The 23,573-nt window shown below is 44.3% G+C and overlaps 1 pseudogene; it reads left to right on the forward strand.

Annotated features, from left to right (window-relative positions):
* Positions 1 to 1,450: 1,450 nt before the first annotated feature.
* On the forward strand, positions 1,451 to 1,855 carry LOC127483781 (small ubiquitin-related modifier 2 pseudogene; annotated as a pseudogene).
* The last annotated feature ends 21,718 nt before the right edge of the window (positions 1,856 to 23,573 follow it).

The raw sequence follows: 23,573 nt of genomic DNA on the forward strand, positions 1-23,573 counted from the left end.
ATACATGCAGAGCAAAGGATTCATACCAAACAAATTATAATATTTTCTCATGAGAGGGGAACAGGCAGTGAAGGGAAGGAGAAAGAGGAAGGAAGGGAAGAACTAAAGAGAAAGAGGGAGATAGGAAAAAAGGCCACATGTTCAAGGATCCAAACTGTGAACACTGAAAATATTTCCACTGTCTCCAAATGGATTTATACATTCGATAAAATTCTAATAAAATCCCTCTAGGGTTCTTAGTGGAAGTTGACAAATTGATTTTAAAATTTATGTAGAAGAACAAAAGGTTGAGAATAGTCACTATATTCCTAAGGGAGAATAACAAGGCAAAGATCATGACTTATTGCAAGATCAAACAAAAATCATGACTTATTGCAAAGCATTAAGAGTTAAGAACATGATTTTGTCACAAGTGTGGCAAATGAATCCATGGGATTTAATACAGGACAAAGGATAGACTAGAATATAGAAGCCCACGTATATGGAAGCCTGATCTGTGACAGAGGTAGAAAAGGCATAGATTATGTAATGGCCAGGTGCTTTGTTATGAATAGAATTTTATCTACTTCCAAATTCATATGTTGAAGCTCTCAGCTACACATGTGACTGTATTTAAAGACAGAACCAGTAAGGAGACAATAAAGGTTAAATGAGGTTATAAGAATGAATGCTTGTCCAGCGCCGCGGCTCACTAGGCTAATCCTCCGCCTTGCGGCGCTGGCACCCTGAGTTCTAGTCCCGGTCGGGGCACCGGATTCTGTCCCGGTTGCCCCTCTTCCAGGCCAGCTCTCTGCTGTGGCCCCGGGAATGCAGTGGAGGATGGCCCAAGTGCTTGGGCCCTGCACCCCATGGGAGACCAGGAGAAACACCTGGCTCCTGCCATCGGATCAGCGCGGTGCGCCGGCCACTGCGGCCATTGGAGGGTGAACCAACGGCAAAGGAAGACCTTTCTCTCTGTCTCTCTCTCTCACTGTCCACTCTGCCTGTCAAAAAAAAAAAAAAAAAAATGAATGCTTATCTGATAGGATGGATTCCTTTCTCAGAAAAGGAAGAGACTCTAGAGCACATATTCTCTCTTTCTCTCTCTCTCTCTCTCTCCCTCCCTCCCCTCAGAGCAAAAGTCATGTGAGGATACAGGGATTAGGTAGCCACCTAAGCCATCTACAAGTCAGAAGAGAGGCCTCACGAGAACCCAGTCCTGTTGCCAGCTTGATCTTGCTTGGACTTCTGGCCTCCAAAACTGTGGGAAAGTGAATTTCTGTTGTTTAACCCACCCATGCTGTGATGTTTTGTTATAACAGGCTGAGCTAATTCATACATACTTGGTCCTCACTGGAAAAATGAAATTATTGGTCCACCGCTGCCACCTCCTTCTTCTGCCGCTCCTGGTGCTGCCTGTGTGCTCGTCTGCTGCGGACCTGGTACCTCTTTTGTGACTCCGTTGCTCGCCATGGACGACAAAAAGCCCAAGGAAGGATTCAAGACTGAGAACAATCATATTAATTTGAAGGTGGCGGGGCAGGATGGTTCTGTGGTGCAGTTTAAGATTAAGAGGCATACACCGCTTAGTAAACTAATGAAAGTCTATTGTGAACAACAGGGTTTGTCAATGAGGCAGATCAGATTCCGATTTGATGGACAGCCAATCAATGAATCAGACACACCTGCACAGTTGGACATGGAGGATGAAGATAGGATTGATGTGTTCCCGCAGCAGAAGGGCAGTGTCTACTGAAATGGGAACCCGCTGCTTTCCTCCAGAACTCCGCCCTTACAGACCAAGAGCACATTCCCAACTAGAAAACCGCGACTGGGTTCCATCTCATCCTGACTACTGCTGCGCAGTTCTCTCTATTCTTTCATTTCCCCTCCCCATTCCTTTATTGCACATAGCATATTGCATTTTTTCTTTTCTTTCTCTCTCCTTTATTTTTTTAAACTAAATGGCCAATGGTATGCTTTGATTGACATCAAATGGAGATGGAATGGGGAAAAATCCTGGTTCTGTGAAAATATCCCCTTTCTCCATGAGTGGCATGCTCATTCAGCTCTTATCTTTACATTCCAGTAAGTTATTTTGCTCTCACTGTTTTAACAACAACAAAAAACCCAACAACATAAAAATCCTTGCATACCTTGATTGATTGGAGAATTTTAATGTTTTTCATTGATCATTGTAAAACCAAGGACAATTTTATAACTTTTTTGTACATAGCTGTTCCATGTAGGGCAATCTGTCTTTAAGTAGGGGTAAATTACTCTGAAAAAATGAATCTTACATAGTTTTCCTTTCGAGTCAAGCGTCTTGTTGGTTAAATAAACTTCTTGTTTAAAAAAAGGAAAAATGAAATTATTTCCTTCCCATGCCACTAATAAAAGCCAATTACATATGTACTAAAGATTTAAGTATGAAAACAAAACTTGAAATGAAAACTTATGGTAGACAATGTAAGTTATAGTTATGATCTTGATGTCAGCAAAGATCCCTTAAATCTGATGAAAAGAGTAATCATAATGGAAATTGTTGGTAATTTTGACTACGTTACAATTTAAAACTTCTATTTACCAAAGGGTACCATAAAGAAAGTCAAAAGACATTATTACATGGGAAAACAACAAAGCATTAGTATTCAGAATACAGTTTTTTTTTTTCTGAAGTTGCATTGTCAACAAGCGAAAGCAAAAGGAAAAAAAAATTCCAGAGGAAAATATCCAAAATACATGAATCTAGAGGAACTATAAACAGTCAATGAACACAGCAAAAGTGTCCAGGCTTGTTGATGTTCAAAAAAGTACAAATTAAAATCCTAGCAACATGTTATTTCTTATACATCAGATTGGCAAGCCTTCTACAGTCTGCCAACACTAAATGCTGGCAAAATATGTGGGATGGGCTGATCTTTCCTCTAGCACTGGTGGGGATGTGCATTTGTACAACCAGTTTGGAAAGCAACTTGGTGTTTTGTTTTGTTTTGTTTTGTTTTGTTTTGTTTTGTTTTTTGACAGGCAGAGTGGACAGTGAGAGACAGAGAGAAAGGTCTTCTTTTTGCCGTTGGTTCACCCTCCAATGGCCGCAGCGGCCAGCACGCTGCGGCCGGCGCACTGCGCTGATCCGCTGGCAGGAGCCAGGTACTTATCCTGGTCTCCCATGGGGTGCAGGGCCCAAGCACTTGGGCCATCCTCCACTGCAATCCCTGGTCACAGCAGAGAGCTGGCCTGGAAGAGGGGAAACCAGGATAGAATCCGGCGCCCCGACCGGGACTAGAACCCGGTGTGCTGGCGCCGCAAGGCGGAGGATTAGCCTAGTGAGTCGCGGCGCCGGCGCAACTTGGTTTTACACGGTGAGGGTGACGGTGGGTCTACCCACAACTCTAATCTTTCATACTTATTTTGTGCCCCAGAGGAATTTGCATGTGTGCATCAGGAGTCAGATAGGAGAATGTTCACAGCAGCACTGGTCGTATTTGCCAAGAACCAGGAAGAGCACAATGTTCATGAAAATTAGAATGTATAATAAATTGGAGGATAATCATAACAAGAAATGCCATACAGTGGTGAACATAAGAGAACCACAGCTATATATTTTAGCACACGTAAATCTCAAACGCATACTGAATTGGAAAAAAGCAAGTGGCAGTCACATAAACCATTGCATTCACATCCATTTTTAAAACATGTAAATGCACCAGCAGTGCTTCTTTAAAGATAAAATATGTAACAGAGGGCAATAAAATGAGACAGAAATTATAAACATGAAAAAGAAGAGAAACGAATTCAGCTGGAGATACATCAAAGGTTCTGGAAATCCACATTTGTCTTTTATTTCTAAGATGGTGTGCCATATACCTGGGTGTTCACCCTATTTCCCTTTATGACATATGTTCCAAACATATACATCCACACAAGGGTCTTCTAAAGTTCATGGAAAATATACACTATCTCTTAATTCCATTTCTCAATGAATTTTCGAAGTTACCTCAAATATTCAATCAAGAATGTGTAGGGGCCTGTGCTGTGGCATAGTGGGTAAAACCGCTCCCTGCAGTGCTGGCATCCCATATGGGCGCCGGTTCAAGTGCCGGCTGCTCCATTTCGGATTCACCTCTCTGCTTTGGCCTGGGAAAGCAGTAGAAAACGGCCCAAGTCCTTGGGGCCCTGCACCCGCATGAGAGACCCGGAAGAAGCTCCTGGCTCCTGGCTCCTGGCTTCCGATCAGGGCAGCTCCAGCCACTGCAGCCAACTGGGGAGTGAACCAGCGGATGGAAGACCTCTCTCTCTCTCTGCCTCTCCTTCTCTCTCTGTGTAACTATGTAACTATGACTTTCAAATAAATAAATAAATCTTTAAAAAATGTATAGATAAATATACATAGGTTCATTCATACAGAACATACCAATTTTTTAAAAAAGCTTTATTAATTTGAAAGGCAGAGTTACAGAGAGGCAGAGGCAGAGAGAAAGTCTTCCATATTCTGGCTCACTCCCCAAATGATCACAACGGCCAGCGCTAGGCCATTCCAAAGCCAGGAGCCAGGAGCTTCTTCTGAGTCTCCCATGCAGGTGCAGGGGCCCAAAGACTTGGGCCATCTTTCACTACTTTCCGAGGCCATAGCAGAGAGCTAGATCGGAAGTAGAGCAGCCAGGACTAGAACTGGCGCCCATATGGGATGCTGGCACTGCAGATGGCAGTTTACCGGCTATGCCACAGCGCCAGCCCCACTCATTTTTTAGTATGCCTGTAATATTTCACAATAGAACTAAAAACAATGAAAGGAAAAAAGTGTATTAAGTTTCCAGTCAATATATAAAGTTTCCGATAAAAGCTATGCCAGTTGGTTCTCACACCTTGTATTTCTTCCCCAAGCCTGGAATTCACCCTGTCCTGTGGCTTTATTCAAATATAATACCCAGAAGGCTGTGGTGGGAACACACTCCTCCAGGCCCACAATCGCACAGATTGCAGCCTGTGTTGTCAGGCCTCCTTCCTCTTCTACAGTAGAAAGAGGGAACGCTGGGGACGAAAGTCAGCATTGAAGAGAACCATCTCGATTTCCTTCCAGGTCTGAGGGGGAAGGCTCGGGCCCCGGGCCGGCACATTTCCAGAGCCTAGGGAATGCTGGCCTGCTGCGGTGAAGGCATGTGTGGACCTGACCTTCAGAGAGCAGGATCAGGCACATCGAACGAACTCAACTCTTCTGAGAACCCTCTTTCCCTTTAACGTTGCTGAAAATGGAATCAGCTGCAAACAGTGTGTGACTGTGTACACTAATTTGCATAAATCTTATCAGCAGTAATATTTAGCCAGAAACACAGTATGGTCCGGGATCAAACTATTACTTTTAAGATGAAATGGAACAGCATTCTGGCAAGCCAGTGAAACCCCTGGGACTAGCGAACCTTGTAAATACTCTGCTTTCTCCCAAGACACCGCTCCAAGCCCTCTCAAGGCTATCCAGGGTTTTGCAGTAGTTTGCCATGCTGGAGGTAAAAACACATCACTCACTCAGCTGTAGGCATGGCCCCCAGGGACCACGTGCTACTAACAGGATCATGTCACGCTTAAAGCAGAGTCCAGTGAAATCCAAGAGAACTGGGTGTCTTGTTAGAGAGATCACAGTTTGTGGAGTCGCCCTCTTCCTTCCACAGCTTTTTTTCCTTGTGAATTGCGACCACATGGCAACAGAACAACTTACATGTAAGCTTTTTACTAAACACAATTTTTGACATGATCTGTCTGTCTTTGGCTCACAATTCAGTCTACTTTCTGCTAGCAATGATTCAAATTTAGATGTTTTAAATTATAGGATCTGGAAAAGCTAGGAGTCCAGCCCATCAGCTGTAATAAATTTGTATCAATTCTAGGAACTGGGAAGCTTTTAGAGAAAGAAAAGCTCTTTGAATTTTCTCCGGTTATTCATGTGCGTCACCGGATGTAATAAAATCATACCACACTGTGTTTCATTTTGTCACAATGAATGCTGCCTGTGATGGGCATGCTATGACGTGCCTAGGTAACGGAAGGAGCTGGAGTCTGTATTTCATGCAAACCTGGTAAGTGGTTAGCATGGCTCACACCTCAAGTTGGCTTGGGTTACGTACCCAGCCTCTTCATTGTTTCCCCGATATGTACAATACAAATGTATTAGGGAATATTTTAAAGAAAAGGGGAGAGAAAAATGAATTTAAAAAAAGGAAGGAAGGAGGAAGGGCAGAAGGAATAAAGACAGAAAGAGGTGAAGGCAAAGAGAGGGGGACAAAGTAGGGGAGGGAGGCAGAGGAGGAGAAAACAAGAGTAACATCTCTTCAACCCCGTCCGAGCTAAGCTGGTGCAGGACGGGAAGAAGCTGCCTGGGACACAGTTTCCCCCCATGGATGAAGCATCAAGCAAATCATCTTCACTTGCTTTCCTCCTAAAGAAATCATTTTAGTAATGTGTAGCTCAAATTTAGGACTTGTCCATGCTAGGCTGATTAACATCTGGATCCCAACAAGTAAGATGTAGGGCGCTCTATCATGAGCCACATGAGCCCTTGACCTGGTCAGCAAAGCTCAGAACGGCACAAAGTTTTCAGAAACAAAATTAGTCCTGAAAGTATATGACTTCCTCCCTCTGAGTTTTGGTTATTTAACTTAAATGCATGTGCACATGCACACGCACACACACATACACACACACAGTGCTGGAACTTAAGGTTTTTCAAGTAATTAAGCACAGGCATGTTGAACATCATTGTCTTTCCATAGCACAATTAACATGACAGTGTTTTCAGCCCAGGGCTGACCTCCCCTTTTTGATTCCTCTAACAGAACCATCCCACCATACAATCACTTGCTGGTTGACTTCAGTGTCCTCCCTTTCCCTCTTGCCAGCAACCCTGAATGACAATGTCACTCTTTCTTACGGTTCTGCGGACACTCAGATAGGGAGTTGGTTATTTATTTTCTTAATAAAAAGAAGAGCTCATTTCAAAAGCACACAGCGAAGGGGAGCTGGGCCACACCAGCTAAATCCCACTTTTGTATTTGATGAGCTTTATTGAGGATTTGCATACTCAGTAAGGAAAATTGACAGACACTCTGCTCCTTGTTATTATTTTGCATCCTATCACTGATTCTCTTTTGTCCCATTTGAACCCCCAGAATTTTCCTCTTAATTTTTAAGGTTTTGTTCTCATGGAAGTATTAACAACAGCAACGTCACTGGAATAAGATAGTGAAAGATAAAGGATGTCCTTCACAGTTCTATAGCTAATCATCAGCATTTATCTAATATTAGATTATTTATTAGATGGTTACAACGTTGTAACAGGAGAACAAAGAGTTATATGTAGACATAGATCTAGCTCTAGCTCACACTGTGTCAATCACTGATTATCTCTTTCCGTTTTCACCATAAACCCCATTTTACAAATGCAAAAGAGGCTAAAGGACGGGAAGTGACTTGCTAAAGCCATCCTCAAATAAGTAAGTGCAAAAGCAAGGCTGCAAATCCTGGCTGATGGAATCATCCAAAAAGAGGATCCTTCTCTCTGCTTACCCTATGTCCTGAATGAAACTGTCCAGATTCAAATTCTGGCTCAACCATGTTGCATGTATGTATTCCTAACATAGAACCATGAGCTGATGGCTCCGCTTCCTTATCATACAATGCAAATAATCATAGGAGCGGCCATCTTAGAGTTGCTGAGAATTCAGTGAAATGATAGGAGTTAAATTCTCAGAACAGTGCACTCCCATGTCACAATTATTAAAAATGTTTGCAATGAATAGATGTAATTGCCTTTTACTCTGTGGCACGTCTTCCTTTATCTTTGTTCTCACAGATTTATAGTACATGTGCCTTTTATTGAAAGCCCACTCACTCAGTTCTGTTCTGGAAGTAAAATGGGTCTAAGTCATCAATGCTTGCATTAATGTTGTATCTTACTCCGCTGAAAAGCCTGCTGCAGAAATGTGCCCCTGCCCCCTTGCAGTGGACCTGAGCCACCCATCTACGTGAGTACACCATCTGGTGACACTGAAATTCTGCCCTCACCACGTCCCATCACCAGAAAGACAAGCAACAGATGATCAGTGAAAATAAAATGTTTACTTGGAGACTATTTGGGAACGGTTCTACGTTCACATATGGACACAGCCTGACTGAAACGGGGGAGATCCTCCCTTTTGGATTTCTTTTCAAGGTCTTAGATGAGCTCTAAAAAATATCTCAGGCCATCTGGCCTACTTTTTCATAATCGTGACTCTAAAGGTAAACATGGTCGGAGAGGACATTTAGAACAAAAGCAACATGTTCTCACAACCCAGTAGAGTTGGCCTGAGTCTCAGCCACTTATTTATTTAGTTCTTTCTCTCACTCTCCCAAATACCAGGTCCAGAGCATTTGTTGTATATAAAGAAGTGAGAAGCTAGTGTGAGAAACTCAAAGATGAGTATCCTAATAGTGACCATTTATTGAATCTCTGTTTATTTAGCACCCTGTGAGGAACAGAAAACCTCACTCAAACTAGCTTGGGCAAAATAAAGAATTTATTGGCTCTTGTAAATAAAACACCCAGGGTCTGCCCAAACCTCCAGCAGGGCTCAATCCAGAGCCCGAGTCACAGTATCAGGTTCTGTCTATCGCCCTGTCTCTCAGCCATGCTCCACTCTGGGAGGACTTCAGTTTGGCAGACTTCCAGTTTACCTCTCCACAGCTTCAATTCTGCGGCAGAGAGAGCACTGCTTGCCTGGTCCTTCAGCAAGAACTCAGGCTTTGCTCTTATGGGATGTGTTTGGCCAGGCTATGATGATATACTCATCTCTGACTAGCTGGACTTCCCTGGAGTCTGCAACAAGATTCAGCTGAAGCTCATGGATTGACTTGGAAAAGAACAGTGTCAAGAGGAAAAGCAAGGTATTGCAACTGAAAAAAAGGAAATACATTGAAACCATTAGATAGTAGAGAAAGGTTTTCAAATCCATTATCCTGTGGCCAGTGCAGTGGCATAGCAGGTAAAGCCACTGCCTGTGGTGCCAGCATCCCATATGGGTGCTGGTTCAAGTCCCAGTGCTCCCTGCTAATGTGCCTGGGAAAGCACCAGTCCTTGGGCCCCTCTACCCACATGGGAGATCTGGAAGAAGCTCCTGGCTCCTGGCTTCAGATTTGTCCAGCTCCGGCCATTGCAGCCATTTGGGGAGTGAACCAGCAGATGGAAGACTCTGTCTCTCCATCTGACTCTGTAACTCTGTCTTTCAAATAAATTAATAAATCTCTAAAAAAAATTCATTATCTTTGTTGGATTTTTAGTTGGGCTCAAGGTCATATAGGATAAAAAAAAAATCCCTAATTTCCCTTGAAGCTCAATTGGCCAGAGGACTAAGGTCTGGGACATAAACAGAAGGACTGGGTGGAAGTTTCCAGGCATCTTCCTAAAGAGACAGCCATTGTTTGCCCAGTGCATCTCTGCTCTTCATCCTCCTCCTTTCCATCACCAGGCTGCATTCTAAGCCACAGGCAGATGGCCACACCCTAGGGCCAGCTGGAATGAGCCAAGAAATACCAAAGCCAGGATTCAAGCAGAGATTTGTTTGACACAAAGTCCAATTCTCTGAACCACTTTATCAAGGCCAGACTCACAAAGAGTTTACCCAAAAAACAGACATAAGGCAGATGTACAAAGAGACATGAGAGCAAAGAGCAAGGTCATTGCTGAGGATTGACTTTGTGGATGTGTAGTGAGAAAATCTGTGCTTATAAATTGTAAATTGTGGGCAAATAAATAAACCTTTCCAAGCCTTAGTTTCCATGTACATGAAGGGAATACTTAGATGCAAAGATTTAATGAAATAATGAATGTAAAGTGCCTAGAACAGTTCTTGGAATATAAATTGTAGCCACAAATTTACCCTCATCTTCTCTATACTGTTCCTCTTTTTTTTTCTTCCTTCAAGTTAGAATACGATAAGAAGGAGGCAGAGAGAGAGAGAGAGAGAGAGAGAGAGAGAGAGGTTATCCATCTGCTGGTTCACTCTCCAATCGGCCACAACAGCCGGAACTGCATCAATCCGAAGTCAGGAGCCAGGAGCATCCTCTGGGTCTTCCATGTGGGTACAGGGGCTCAAGGACTTGGGCCATCTTGTAGTGCGTTCCCAAGCCATAGCAGAGAGCTGGATCGGAAGTGGAGCAGCTGGGACTCAAACCAGCGCCCATATGGGATGCTGGCATTGCAGGTGGCTGCTTTACCCAGTCCTAGAAATGCTGGGATTAAGATAAGAAATTCACATTTAATAAGAATCCTTATTGATTCTTCTTCAGGTGAATCAGGACATTTTGAGAAATGTTTGATTAAACACTGGGAAAATAGGTGGAAGGGAGCAAAGAAGGATAGAAGGGGAAACATATAAGCTGAAGAAAAGAATACAGGCTGAGGGAGATATTGGAAAGTACTGAGTGTTGGGCTAGAAAATTTGGACTCCATGGAAAAAAATTAATAATTTTGAATAGGGGTTTTCAAATCTATTTATTTATGAGAGAAAGAGAGAGCTCTCATCAGCATTTAATGCCCTCAGTGCCTATAACATCAGTGCTGGGTCAGGCCAAAACCTGGAGCCAGGAACTTAATCCAAGCCTCCCAAATGGGTAGCAGGGACACAATTACTTGAACTATTACTTGTGGCTCCCCAAGAGTGTGCATTAACTAGAAGCTGGAATCAGGAACAGAGCTAGGACTGTGGGTATCCCAACTGGAGTTTTAACCTCTAGGCCAAATGACTGCCTCTTAGGGTTTTAACCCAACCTTTGATCTAGGAAAGATAAAATGGTAATTGTAATGTTGGTAGATTTGAAGTAAGATATTAAATTAGATATCTCTTGTCTGTACTATTCTAATGTTGGAAACAGAAAGAGGTAACACAAATGTTTTCAAAAATCCTATTTGGGATGTGAATAGTAATAAATTTGGTGAACTGTATTTAGGAAGGCATCAGGACATGTAGTATTCATTGGAAAGGCAGATCTGTGGTTGTTGAAGGAAAAAAGAATTCAATAATATTGGCCACATGTGGTCCATACAACTGAGTGGGCAGCTGAAGCTTTTGACAATTTTTGAGGTACATAACATGTTGATTTGAATTATATGGTTATGATCGTCTACTCCATTTATTCTCCAAAAGGGAGCCATGCTGCCCCCTCAGGAAAGATTTGATAATATCTGGAGACTTTTTTTATCTTTTTGGTCAAGACTAGAGGAGTATTGATATTGGCATCTAGATGCCAGAGGCTGGAGATTTTCTAAACATCCTTACAATGCTCAACAACGCTGACTCCCACAACCAATAATTACTTGACCCAATGTATCAGTGGAGTCAAGGACAACGATCTGTGCTCCCTTAAAACATAGACATGGGCTCTGCATCTTCCTCTAATTAGTTTGCTTAACAGAAAGCAATGACTGTGTCATGATAGGAAACCATACTGAAGAGGATTTAACCCAGTCTGAACTTGGAAAAGGTCTTAGTGGGTCCTGAACTTGGCAATGAGAAAATACCTCATGTGTGTGTGTGTGTGTGTGTGTGTGTGTGTGTGAGAGAGAGAGAGAGACAGAGACAGAGAGAGACAGAGAGAGAGGGAGAAAGGGAGGAAGGAGAAAATGGGGTTCGGAGGAAGGAGAAAAAGAGAGAGTCATTGTAAAAAATAATTTGAAAGCAGAGACAGCAATCCAAATCTGAACAAAGAAAATGTTTAATTCTAAGCCCTGACAGCACATGCATAGCAATGTCAGGCTAGTGAATGAGTGGGGTGAATCTAACCCAATAACCTCCAATAAAATGCACACAAGTTGTGCACAAAAGGCAGAATCTAGCCTCCAACTCCAACAATAAACAGCAAAGAGCAAGTTATGCAAATTCAGTCCATAAGAATTCATCCTGTAATTTTCTACAGATTGGCAGTGATCACAGGAGTAGCATACCAAGAATATTGAAAGGGCAGGAAAGAAAGAGCATTCCAGAAACAATCAAAGCTGGCAGCACTTTCCGGGCACAATGGGCATTGGGAATTTCCCAATGGGTTGAACACTCTCTGCCCAGTGGGTGGTCCTGGAGTAGTCAGGTGGGGAGGGCTCAGCAGGACACTAAATGATAATGGGGACAGTAGACTGTAGCACAACTGTGGTATAAACTCCCAGGGACCAGTAGAAATGGAAGCTCTGAATCTAGATTTGGGAAAGAGCAGAAGCATCAGCCAATATGGAGACAGTGTGATTGGGTTATGTAGGAAATAAGCTGTCCTTCACCACTTTGCTATGTTCTATCCCCATGCTCACCCCATAATGCAGTGTCAAGAAAATTACCCTAGACTTCTTCATAGGCAGGTAGAATATTCCTGAGAAAAGACTATACAATCCCTCAGTCCAGGAACCTGTTACCTTGGGATTGCTGACTGTAAATGAAGAAATATTCTTTTTCTTTTTTTTAAGAAAACAACTGCTTTTTTCTTTTCTTTTTTTTTTAAGATTTATTTATTTATTTGAAAGGTAGCTTTACAGAGAGGCAGGGGCAGAGAGAGAGAGAGAGAGGTCTTCCATCTGCTGGTTCACTCCCCGGATGGCTGCAATGGCCGGAACTGTGCCAATCTGAAACCAGGAGCCAGAAACTTCTTCCAGGTCTCCCACATAGGTGCAGGGGCCCAAGGACTTGGGCCATCTTTTACTGCTTTCCCAGGCCATAGCAGAGAACTGGATCAGAAGTGTAGCAGCCAGGACTCAAACCGGCGCCCATATGGGATGCTGGCACTGCAGGCAGCTGCTTTACCCGCTGTGCCACAGCGCAGGCCCCAAGGAAAATATTCTTAAGAAATTCAAATGGAAGTTGGCTGTGAACTTTCCTTTTCAAAGAGAAACACTGTTCTCCCAAAGGACATTTTTGCTTCTTCCGTTGGGATTTTGGGGTGCATCCCTGTTCCACTGCCATGGCATCTGTTAGTTTCTAATGGCTGCTGTAACAAAATGCTGTAAATGTAGTGTCTTAAAAATAACACGAATGTATTATCTTGCAATTCTAGAGGCCAGAAGTCCAGCATGGGTCTCCCTAGGCTGAAATCAAAGCGTCCCCAGGAATGTACTCCCTCTGGAGGCTCTAGGGTAGAATCCATTTCTGCCTTTCCAGGCATCAGATGCTGCCTGTGTGCACTGCTTGGTTCATGTATTCTTCCATCTTCAAAGCCAGCAGTTGCCAGTTAAATTTTTCTCATTTAGCATCACTCTGATCCTGAATGTTCAGCTTCCCTTTCCTATTTTTAAGAACCTCTGTAGTTATATTAGCCTGCCCAGATAATCCAAGGTAATAATCCTGTTTTAAGGCCAGCCAATTTTTCCCCACTTAATATTTTATTTATTGTTTGTTTGAAATAACATATTTTAAATTTACATTATAATCAAAGGCTTAATGCCTCCACTGAATAAAGAATTCAACAGGGGCTGGCACCGTGGTACAGCGGGTTAAGCCGCCACCTACAGTGCAAGCTTCACAGATGGGCCCACACGGCTGCTCCAGCTCCCTGTTGATGTGCCTGGGAAAGCAGCAGAAGATGGCACAAATCCTTGGGCTCTTGTACCCACAGGGGTGACCTGGAAGAAGCTCCTGGCTCCTGCCTTCAGCCTGGCCCAGCCTTAGCCATTGAGGTCATTTGGGGAGTAAACCAGGGGATGGAAGATCTCTCTTTCTCTCTCTCTCCCCTTCTCTCTCTATAATTGCCTTTCAAATAAATAAATAACTTTAAAAAAAATTGGAGCCCAGCACTGTGGCATGGTGAGTAAAGCCGCTGCCTGCGGTACTGGCATCCCATAAGGGGGCCGTTTCAAGTCCCGGCTGCTCCACTACCGATCCAGCTCTATCTCATGGCCTGAGAAAGCAGCGGAAAATGGCTCAAGTCCTTGGGGCCCTGCACCCATGAGGGAGACCTGGAAGAAGCTACAGGCTCCTGGCTTTGGATTAGCAAAGCTCCGGCCATCGCAGCCATTTTGAGAGTGAACCATTGGATGGAAGACTTCTCTCCCTCTCTCTCTCTCTCTGCCTCTGCCTTTCAAATAAAATGAATAAATCTTTTTTAAAAAGATTCAACAAACAAAAAGTAAAAAGGCCATAATCCACCAGGAAGATAGGCAAGGGCTATATACAATAATGAAAAGAATAAAGATGTGCAGTCATACAAAGTACATTTTTAAACAGGCATAAAAATCATTAAAACTAAAGTAGTACATAATTCCTATTTGTTTGACAAAGACTGAAAACAAAGTTTGACAAAACACTTGATTTGCAGTGAAGAGCACAGGTATTTCTTTCTTTTCTTTTTCACTTTTGAATTTTAGCTTCCACAGATAAAGGAGAACAGGTGGTATTTGTCTTTCTGTGTCTGGCTTATTTCACTCAACACAATGTCCTCCAGCTCCCAACCATTTTGCTTAAATGATAGAACTTTTTGTAGCTGAGTAACATTCCATATTCCATTCATCTGTTGATGGACACCTTGGCTGATTCTACAAGTTGGCTATCATGATCAGTGTTGCTGTAAACATGATGGAGCAGGTGTCCCTTTGATGCAGCAAGCTCATGTCAAGGCCAGCTGATTAGCACCTGTAATTCCAGCTGTATGCCTCCACCCTTCCTTGCCATGGAGCATAACATATGTATAATTCTTAGGAATTAGGGCAGAGTCACCTTTGGCAAGGCCACACTCTGTCTACCACAGCTTCCTTGTTTGGTCTCCCCTCTACAATTTCAGGTTGGCAGCTTTTTGGGAGGCAGTGCCATGCCAGTAAGTGAGTGTAAATAAATATTTGCTACATGAATGACTTATCCAATGGACGAAGAAGTGAAGTGCTAATATGTTGCTTCCTGACTTAACTTTAAATCCCGGAAATTGATCTGCGTACTAGAGCCTCTGCACACACCCCCACAGAGCTGATGCAGCCCTTCAGAGCCCATGTGCTCTGCCTCCGGGGACAGCTCAGCCATGTTTCCAACCTCACTTCTGACTTCAGGCACTCTGCCTCCCAGCCTTTTCAGCATTACTAGTTTGAGACCAGAATGGGTAAGATCTCTTTCCCATCTTCCCCACATAATCAAGATACTCAATTATGCAAATCATGTGCTCTTACAGCTCTACCCTGTATCCGTTTGTGCTGTTTTAATCACTTTGATTCAGAGTGTTTCTTTAAAAAAAAAATCCCATGAATTTATTCCAACTAATTAACCTCTTTTCCATTCACTCGAGGGTCTGGGGATTAGGAGCAGTGACATGAATGAGACTGGTCAGCTACCGCTGCATTTTTATTTACTGGACGTCTCTGGAAAGTATTGCGTTATTCTGGATTCAGATTTATTTTACTATTATGTCTTGTGACATTCTGACAACTGTAAAAATGACGATACTAAAATGGAACATAAATATATGTGTAGACCAAAATATTTTATCCTTCCTCAATTAAAAGAAATGAGTTGTCCCTTCATACTAGACGCTGTCAAAGACACACTTAACTCTCCAGGTTCCGCAGAGGATCACAGGAGGCCTTGCTGGAAGCATGTACTCCCGGGCCCAACACTACCTTGTTTAGATTACTGACTTATAGTTGTTAATTTTTAATATTAGCCCAATCAAAATATATTAGGATCTTAATCTTCTATCCCCCAACACAACTTTATTCATTCCCAAATTATTGCTCCTATTTTCCTAATTCTATCACTCAACCCTTTTCTTCTGATGTGTTTGCTCTAAAACAGAGGAAATTATGTAAACATCTGGCTAACAGCTGTGACAGTCATTAATCTTAATAAGTTTCACACCCCCATTCATTAAAGAACAGCATTCGGTCCAAAGTTACCCAACAATCAGTGACAGAGTTAATTGGAAGCTACAGTTTCTCACAACCTCCCTTCTTCAGTACTAACTCCCAGCAGTGACGCTCACTGTTGGTAGGGAAAGCCACCATTAGCTGAGCTGCAGCACTTTCTAGAGATCAGCCCTGAGATGCTCTTTTTACTTAATTCTCTGGGCTTATAACTAGTAAACACTTTGTTCAAAGTCACACCCCTAAAAAGTGCATAGCTAGAAATTTTTAGAGCAAAATGATCCCCAAATCCAGATTCTTAGCCTCTTTTTTAACCCTTAGTTATATATTTACTATTCTAAAATGAAAAAAAAAAAGAAATGAAGATTTTAGAAGAATATTTCCATAATGGAAAGGGAAACGAAATTTATAGGATAAAATTTTTAAACATTTTTTAGTCTTTTTTATTTTTTTTTCATTTAATAAGTATAAATTTTGAAAGTACAACTTTTGGATCATACTGGTCTTTCCCCCCATAACCTTCCTCTCACCCGCAAACTATCCCATCTCCTACTCCCTCTCCCATCCCATTCTTCATTAAGATTCATTTTTAATTATCTTTATACACAGAAGATCAGCCTAGTACACACTAAGTAAAGATTTCAGCAGTTTGCACCCACACAGACACACGAAGTATAAAGTCCTGTTAACACTATTTTAAATGCTGTCTGGGTAAGCCCTTGGCTTTGTCTTACTTGCAGTCTTTCTGCTGCTAGAACAGCTACTCAGGTCAGGCCAGGCGGGATCGGCCTTCATTCTGGACATTCTAACTCAATGCCCTGACTCTGCAGCACTTCTCAGTGCCGGTTAAACCTGCACTTTGGATACTGGTGCATGCATGGGGACTTCCCTATACATTTTTTTAAAGACTTACTTATTTTTATTTGAAAGAGTTACACAGAGAGAGCAGAGGCAGAGAGAGAGAGAGAGAGAGAGAGAGAGAGATCTTCCACCCGATGGTTCACTCCCCAGTTGGCTACAACAGCCAGAGCTGCCCTGATCTGAAGCCAGGAGCCAGGAGCTTCTTCTGGGTCTCCCATGTGAGTACAGGGCCCCAAGGACTTGGGCCATTTTCTACTGCTTTCCCAGGCCACAGCAGAGAACTGGATCAGAAGAGGAGCAGCTGGGACTTGAACTGGCGCCGATATGGGATGCCAGTGCTTCAGGCCAGGGTGTTAACCCACTGCGCCGGCCCCTTCCCTATACATTTTTAAGGTGCCTGCCTATCTCTGGTGGCAGCAGTCAGTTCTGGCCTCTGCTCACTGGCCAGCCCCACACAGCCTTCCTGCAGACTGCCCCATCGCCAGCCTTCTTTGCAACTCCTTCCTATTCTGTGTTTCCCTCCGGGTTGCCTCCTCAGAGCCCCACGGTGAGGCCCCAGCTGGCTAATTCTCATTTTAAGTCAGCAAGATTCCACTCAGAAGGGCCCCTGGCATTTGTAATTCTGTGTCCTACATTTTCTGATTTTTCTTCTGTCCTCTTTTCTTACTTTCCTGACATCATATACTTCTTTTCTATCAAGTTCTAATAAGTAGTACATTGGGGTGAGGGGCCAGGCCCCTGTGTGCGCGCGCGTGTGTGTGTGTGTGTGTGTGAGGAACTGTGGCCCATGACTGCTTGGACATCTATGGCATATATGGCACACTCAGTACTGTCTCATCCCTCTGCTCTCCCTACCTCAAGTCCACAAGATGTATTTCAAAATAGGGCCCAGGATTATTGCCAACAAAATTTAGCTTAACTCAGGACACCAACCCACGGTGATGTCCTCATAGACAGCATCATCACTTATATTCAAAGCTGTTAATACTGGCAGGAAATCTAAATATTATGTGGGGAGTAATTGTTTACCCTCAAATTGGAAACACACAGTGTCTCATGAGGCAGAACACACTGTATACAACCCTAGCCATACTTTTCTTTTTATTTATTTATTTGACAGATAGAGTGAGACAGTGAGAGACAGACAGAGAGAAAGGTCTTCCTTCCATTGGTTCACCCCCTACATGGCTGCTACGGCAGGCGCACTGCGCTGATCCGAAGGCAGGAGCCAGGTGCTTCCTCCTGGTCTCCCATGCGGGTGCAGGGCCCAAGCACTTGGGCTATCCTCCACTGCCCTCCCGGGCCACAGCAGAGAGCTGAACTGGAAGAGGAGCAACCGGGAGTAGAACCCAGCGTCCCTATGGGATGCCGGTGCCGCAGGCGGAGGATTAACCAAGTGAGCCACGGCGCCGACCCCTAGCCAGACTTTTTTTTTCACAAACTTCAGTAGTACCTCTCCATAACAATTTCAGGAATTATGTTACTTCACAGAAGAGCTGAATTTTACAAATTCAATATTAAAAAGAAAGAGATGCTCCATTCATTCATCCACCTGACAGATACTTATGACTACCTCTTATTTCTGAGACACAGTGTTAGGCATTATGGATACTGCCAGGGGTACAAGCTCCCATGGCCTTGACCAAGAAGACTGAAGCATGGAAGAAAGGGAAATAAATATATAAAACAAAATAGATATCTTATTCATAGGCAAACAACTTGTTGGGAGGGGCCCCTTCAGTGTGGCAGTTTTTTAACTGAATTTTCTGAATGTGCAGGTGGCTGTTTTTAGGGCTCATCAAAGAGTGTGGTTAAGCAGACATGTTTAATCTGTGTTTTTCCAGTATTTTATCCTTTGTGTGTCTGTGTGGGTGCAAACTGTTAAAATATTTACTTAGTATAGAGTTGATCTTCTGTATATAAAGATAATTAAAAATGAATCTTAATGAAGAATTGTCGCTCCCCCTCTTCGTGGAGGAACGACACTAAACCCTGCCTAGGCTTCACATCCGAGTCACGGCACCATTATGTCGCTCCCCGTCTTCGTGGAGGAACGACACAGGACCCTGTGCTGTTCTTTTGTCTGCTCAGCCCTCCCCGGGTTTGCTGCTGGTTCTTCCCGGGTTGGCTACCGACCCTTCCACCTCCGTGGAAGGGCGGTTCCCCCTAGCCACTTTCCCCACTTCCACGGGGGAGCGGCACACCGCCGGCCGGCTCTCTCGGGGGCTGCACAGGTGTTCCTTCAGATAGATGTTCCCCTTAGATGTTCCTGGTGCATGTTGTCTCTCTCCTCCTTTATAGTCCTCTTCCACCAATCCGTGCTCTGCTACCCACACGCTGAGCGCGCTGCTCTCCTCCAATCAAGATCAGCTCCTGCAGCTCAGTCAATCAAATTGGCGAGAGGCAGCTGCGTAGAAGTTGTTACTCCCTTCTCAGCGCCATATTGTGGGAGAGCAGATGCATAGAATAAGTCTTAATTCCAGTAACTTAGTCTAGTCCGAGTTGCTCCCCACAAAGAATGGGATAGGAGAGGGAGTAAGAGATGGGATGGTTTGCGGGTGGGAGGGTGGTTACAGGGGGAAGAACAGCTATCATCCAAAAGTTGTACTTTTGAAATTTATATGTATTAAATAAAAGTTTTCTATTAAAAAATGTGTTTTTCTGTCTATTCCAGCCTCATTCCACAAGGCCTTGCCCATTTGGTTATGAAGAGCAGTGCCCGGGGACTGAGAACAAGGGCATTCCCTGCTCATGCCTCTCCTGACGCCATCCTACTCAGGTTGGTCCTGTTACCCAGGCTCGGGAATCTGAGGCACCCTCTGCTGAGAGTACACACAGCAGGATGCATTACGAAGGGGAAATAAATGCTCTCTGGTAGGGCTGCCCAAGGAAGCGTGACCAAGAACTTCATATGGCACTGAAAGAGACACCGCATTCTCTTTTCGTGTACTGGCTATTACTTGCGGGTGCCACTATTCTCATAAAGTGACTTCCTCTCTAGAGTAGACGATGGTTGAGGAGCAAGAGGATACACACACCTGTCCTTTTTCTTAGGACCCACAATTATGGCCTTGTTATTTCTTCTAGCTGTAGAGTCTAATACAACACTTCCCAGACACCTCACAGAACTAGCTCATCAAAGAAATCAGAGATGACTGAGCTGCATTGAGAACTCTCCCAGGGCAGGTGTCATTTTAGAAAAGTAAAAATGGCTCTAACATTGCAGGAGGAAGGGGCATTTGTACACTAACATGGGCTAGAATAGGATGGAATACAGCCAATCCAGAATCACAGGAGGTCTTCCTCTGGTGAAAACCCACCCAAGAGACTTGTATGAGTAACAAACCCCAAGAGGGGACCTACTGGCTCCCAGTCCAAGGTGCAGGCTCCTCTTCTCACATGGCCAAGGCTTCCAGTAAAAGGATAAGAAGTCCTTGTCTTCATGCCCTCAACCTCTTCCTGTTTAATGTTTATTTTTTTATTTATTTTCATCTACTTAACGGGACCAGTGACAGAAAGAGAGACAGACAGACAGAGACAGAGAGATCTTCCTTCTACTGGTTTACTCCCTAAATGCCTACAACAGCCAGGGCTAGGCCAGGACAAAGCCAGGAGCCAGAAACTCAATCCAGGTCCCTCATGTGGGTGGCAGGGACCCAAATACCTGAGCCATCACCTGCTGCCTCCCGGGATGCACATCAGCAGGAAGCTGGATCAGATGCAAAGGTGAGACTCAAACACAGGGACTCCAATATGGGGTGTGGGTACCCCGAGCGGCATCTTAACTGCTGTGCCAAACGCCCACCCCTCTCAGCCTCATCATTGGTGACCATTGCCATCATAATTCTGAAAGCTGGAAACAAGTCCCTTGGCGGCCCCGGTCAAGCCCAGCTCCCTGAATGCCCCGGTTCTGACCTCTCCACTCTGCGTGGACCTTTCTTTCTCTGGAACGCTTTCAACACTCGCAATGCATCACCCATCGATAAACTCCATGGCTTTGCTGATCACTTCACATCCTTTCTGGGAATGAGTCAGTTATTTAATGTTCATAATATTCTTTGTTTCATGCAGGATAAACCTATTTCTCCAAATCAGTAACTCTTAAAAGGCGAAACAAATATGTTTCTTTTAAATGAATGCTGATCTTGTATTCTCAATGAAAATGTGATTCACGTGGGTCTAGAAGTCCATGTGTAAGAATAATAGGGCAGAATATTTGGCCGGCGCTGTGGCTGAATAGGGTAATCCTCCACCTTGCGGTGCCGGCACACCGGATTCTAGTCCAATCGGGGCGCCAGATTCTGTCCCGGTTGCCCCTCTTCCAGGCCAGCTCTCTGCTGTGGCCAGGGAGTGCAGTGGAGGATGGCCCAAGTGCTTGGGCCCTGCACCCCATGGGAGACCAGGAGAAGCACCTGGCTCCTGCCTTCGGATAGGCGCGGTGCGCCGGCCACAGCGCGCCAGCCGCGGTGGCCATTGGAGGGTGAACCAACGGCAAAAGGAAGACCTTTCTCTCTGTCTCTCTCTCACTGTCCACTCTGCCTGTCAAAAAAAAAAAAAAAAAAAGAATAATGGGGCAGAATATTCGAGGCATGAGCTGTCTCCAAGTGGTCAATATGCTCCAGTTTCCTGGGCCAAACTATCTCACGCTAGAGCCAGTCGATGGGGTCCACATCGACTACTGGGAAATGTCTTCCAGGGCATTGGCTTTATTCCATGGTAAAGAATCTACTTATTACTTGTACGTGAAAGCACACAGGTACTTCAAGAGTGGAAGGAGATCTCCCATTGTTTGCCAAGGTGAAGCTCGAGTGCAGTTTCGTCTCTGCAGCAGACCTCCAGGCTACAGCAGCACTGTGCCTCCTCCCCCACAGCCCGGATCAGCCCCTGCCTGGGCCCAGGCTCTGCTGTGCTTGGCCATTCTGGGCTCCTGCTTGAGATCACTGCCCTTCCACTTCTTCCAGGGGGCAGAAAGCAAGCGCTTGGCAAATACTCATGGGCATGCAAACTGATTCGTTGTTTCTTCCAAATTCAGAGAAGTCACAGGAGGTGGAAAATGACATCTCCTTTTGTGGAGGTGAAAGGGCAGGGTCAGCCATTCTAGCTCCCGAGAAGCATCCGTGGAGAGAGGGGTTTGAGTTCGCCACCCACCCATGGCTTCCTCCTCAAGGCCAAGGGACAGCAATGAGAACGTGGCTCAAGAGCAGAAGTCACAGAAGGGTGGGACAGGTGGAAGGGAGCGACGCCCGGGACAGGAAAGAGCAAGACCCCAGCAGGGAGACAAGGCTGAGAAGAAGCAAACGCTCCCAAGCCAAAGATCAGGCAGGTCTTGCTCTCCCTCCAAACTGCAAACATCCGGGAAATAAACAGTCGGTTTTTTGTTTTGTTTGGGATTTGTTTCCCTGTTGCTTTTGTGCCTCAGAAAATACAGTGGCTCAGGTGAAACCTTTGTGTCAGCAAGGAGAGACAAGGTCCGGATTATACTCTGGCACTGAGCCACTCGGCAGCTCCCAACCACATGGCAAGCACCCTCTCTTGTTGCGAGAAACCCCAGCCAAAACCAAAATTGCTCCAGCTACTTTGCCAAGTGGAACTGGGGTTAACAAGATTTCTTTTTTAACTCCCTAATTTGATAATTTGCAAGTTACTGCGAATTGCCTCCTAAAACTAGGCCCCATGACTAAAAGGCTTTGTTTCGGTTTCGGTCTGGAAAGAGACTTGTTGCTGGGCACCCTTTGTGCTGTGTAAGCCCTGGGATCCCTACGTTATCTCCAGGTAGGATTATACTGTCTCGAGAAAGGGGTGTGGCTCATCCCACTTCTCCATGTGTGCAGCCAAGGATGCCCAGTGGCGCCACCTCCTCGGATCAGGCATCCTGGGTGTGTTAGTACTTTTGGATACTGGAATTTGCCCAGGCTGTCAACTTACCTGGCAGAGATTGGTCCTTCAAGGAATAATACGAGAATTCCTCTGAGGGCCAAACCTTGGTTTAGAGTCCGTGGCAGGGGCTCTGAAGGGTGCCGAGGGAAACACAGGAATGAGAGGGGTGGTGGAGTGAGGCAGCGGCCCTCCCTGTGAGTGCGTTGCTTGCATCTCAGACATTTAATAATCACACCCTGGGAGGATCTTAGGGATCATCCAGGCCCTGACACACATTACTCAGAAGGGAAAGTGGAGGGCAGGCATTGTGGTGCAGCGGGTTAAACCACCACTTGAAACCTGCATCCCATATACTCTGGCTCCAGTCCCGGCTGCTCCGCTTCCAATCCAGCTCCCTGCTAATATGCCTGGGAAGCAACAGATGATGGCCTAAGTACTTAGGCTCCTGCCACTGTCATGAGAACCCAGGTGGAATTTCAGGCTCCAGGCAACAACCTGGCCTTCCTTGCATTTGGGCATTGAACCAGATAGATAGATCTTTCTCTCTCTCTCTCTCTCTCTCTCTCTCTCTGTCCAACCTTCTGTAACTGCTTTTCAAATAAATAAAATAAACCTTTTTAAAAATAAATAAAATTTCCCCCATAAGAAATAAAATTTATATAGAAACTTGAAATGTATATAGACATTAACCAAATAAAAATTCAGATTAAAGAAAAAGTGAAAACTGAGTTTCAAAGAGGTTGAACAACTTCCTGAATTTCAGTAACAAGCTACTTGTGAGGAATGGGTATATAAATTAATGTGGCTTTGCCTTTGGAGGAGAATACTCTCAATATGTCAGTCACTTTTCTAGATGCATTGCATAATCTGTCTTTTTAAACTTCAAAAACCTATAGGGTAGGTAATATCCCCATTTTATGGCCCTATTTTATAAGAAGGATATAGACTATGAGAGGCAAATTAAATTTGAAATGATATCTGTCTGCAAAGCCTGTGTCTTTTCCTCTTT

This window comes from Oryctolagus cuniculus, chromosome 12 (assembly GCF_964237555.1).
Source record: "Oryctolagus cuniculus chromosome 12, mOryCun1.1, whole genome shotgun sequence".
NCBI lineage: Eukaryota > Metazoa > Chordata > Mammalia > Lagomorpha > Leporidae > Oryctolagus > Oryctolagus cuniculus.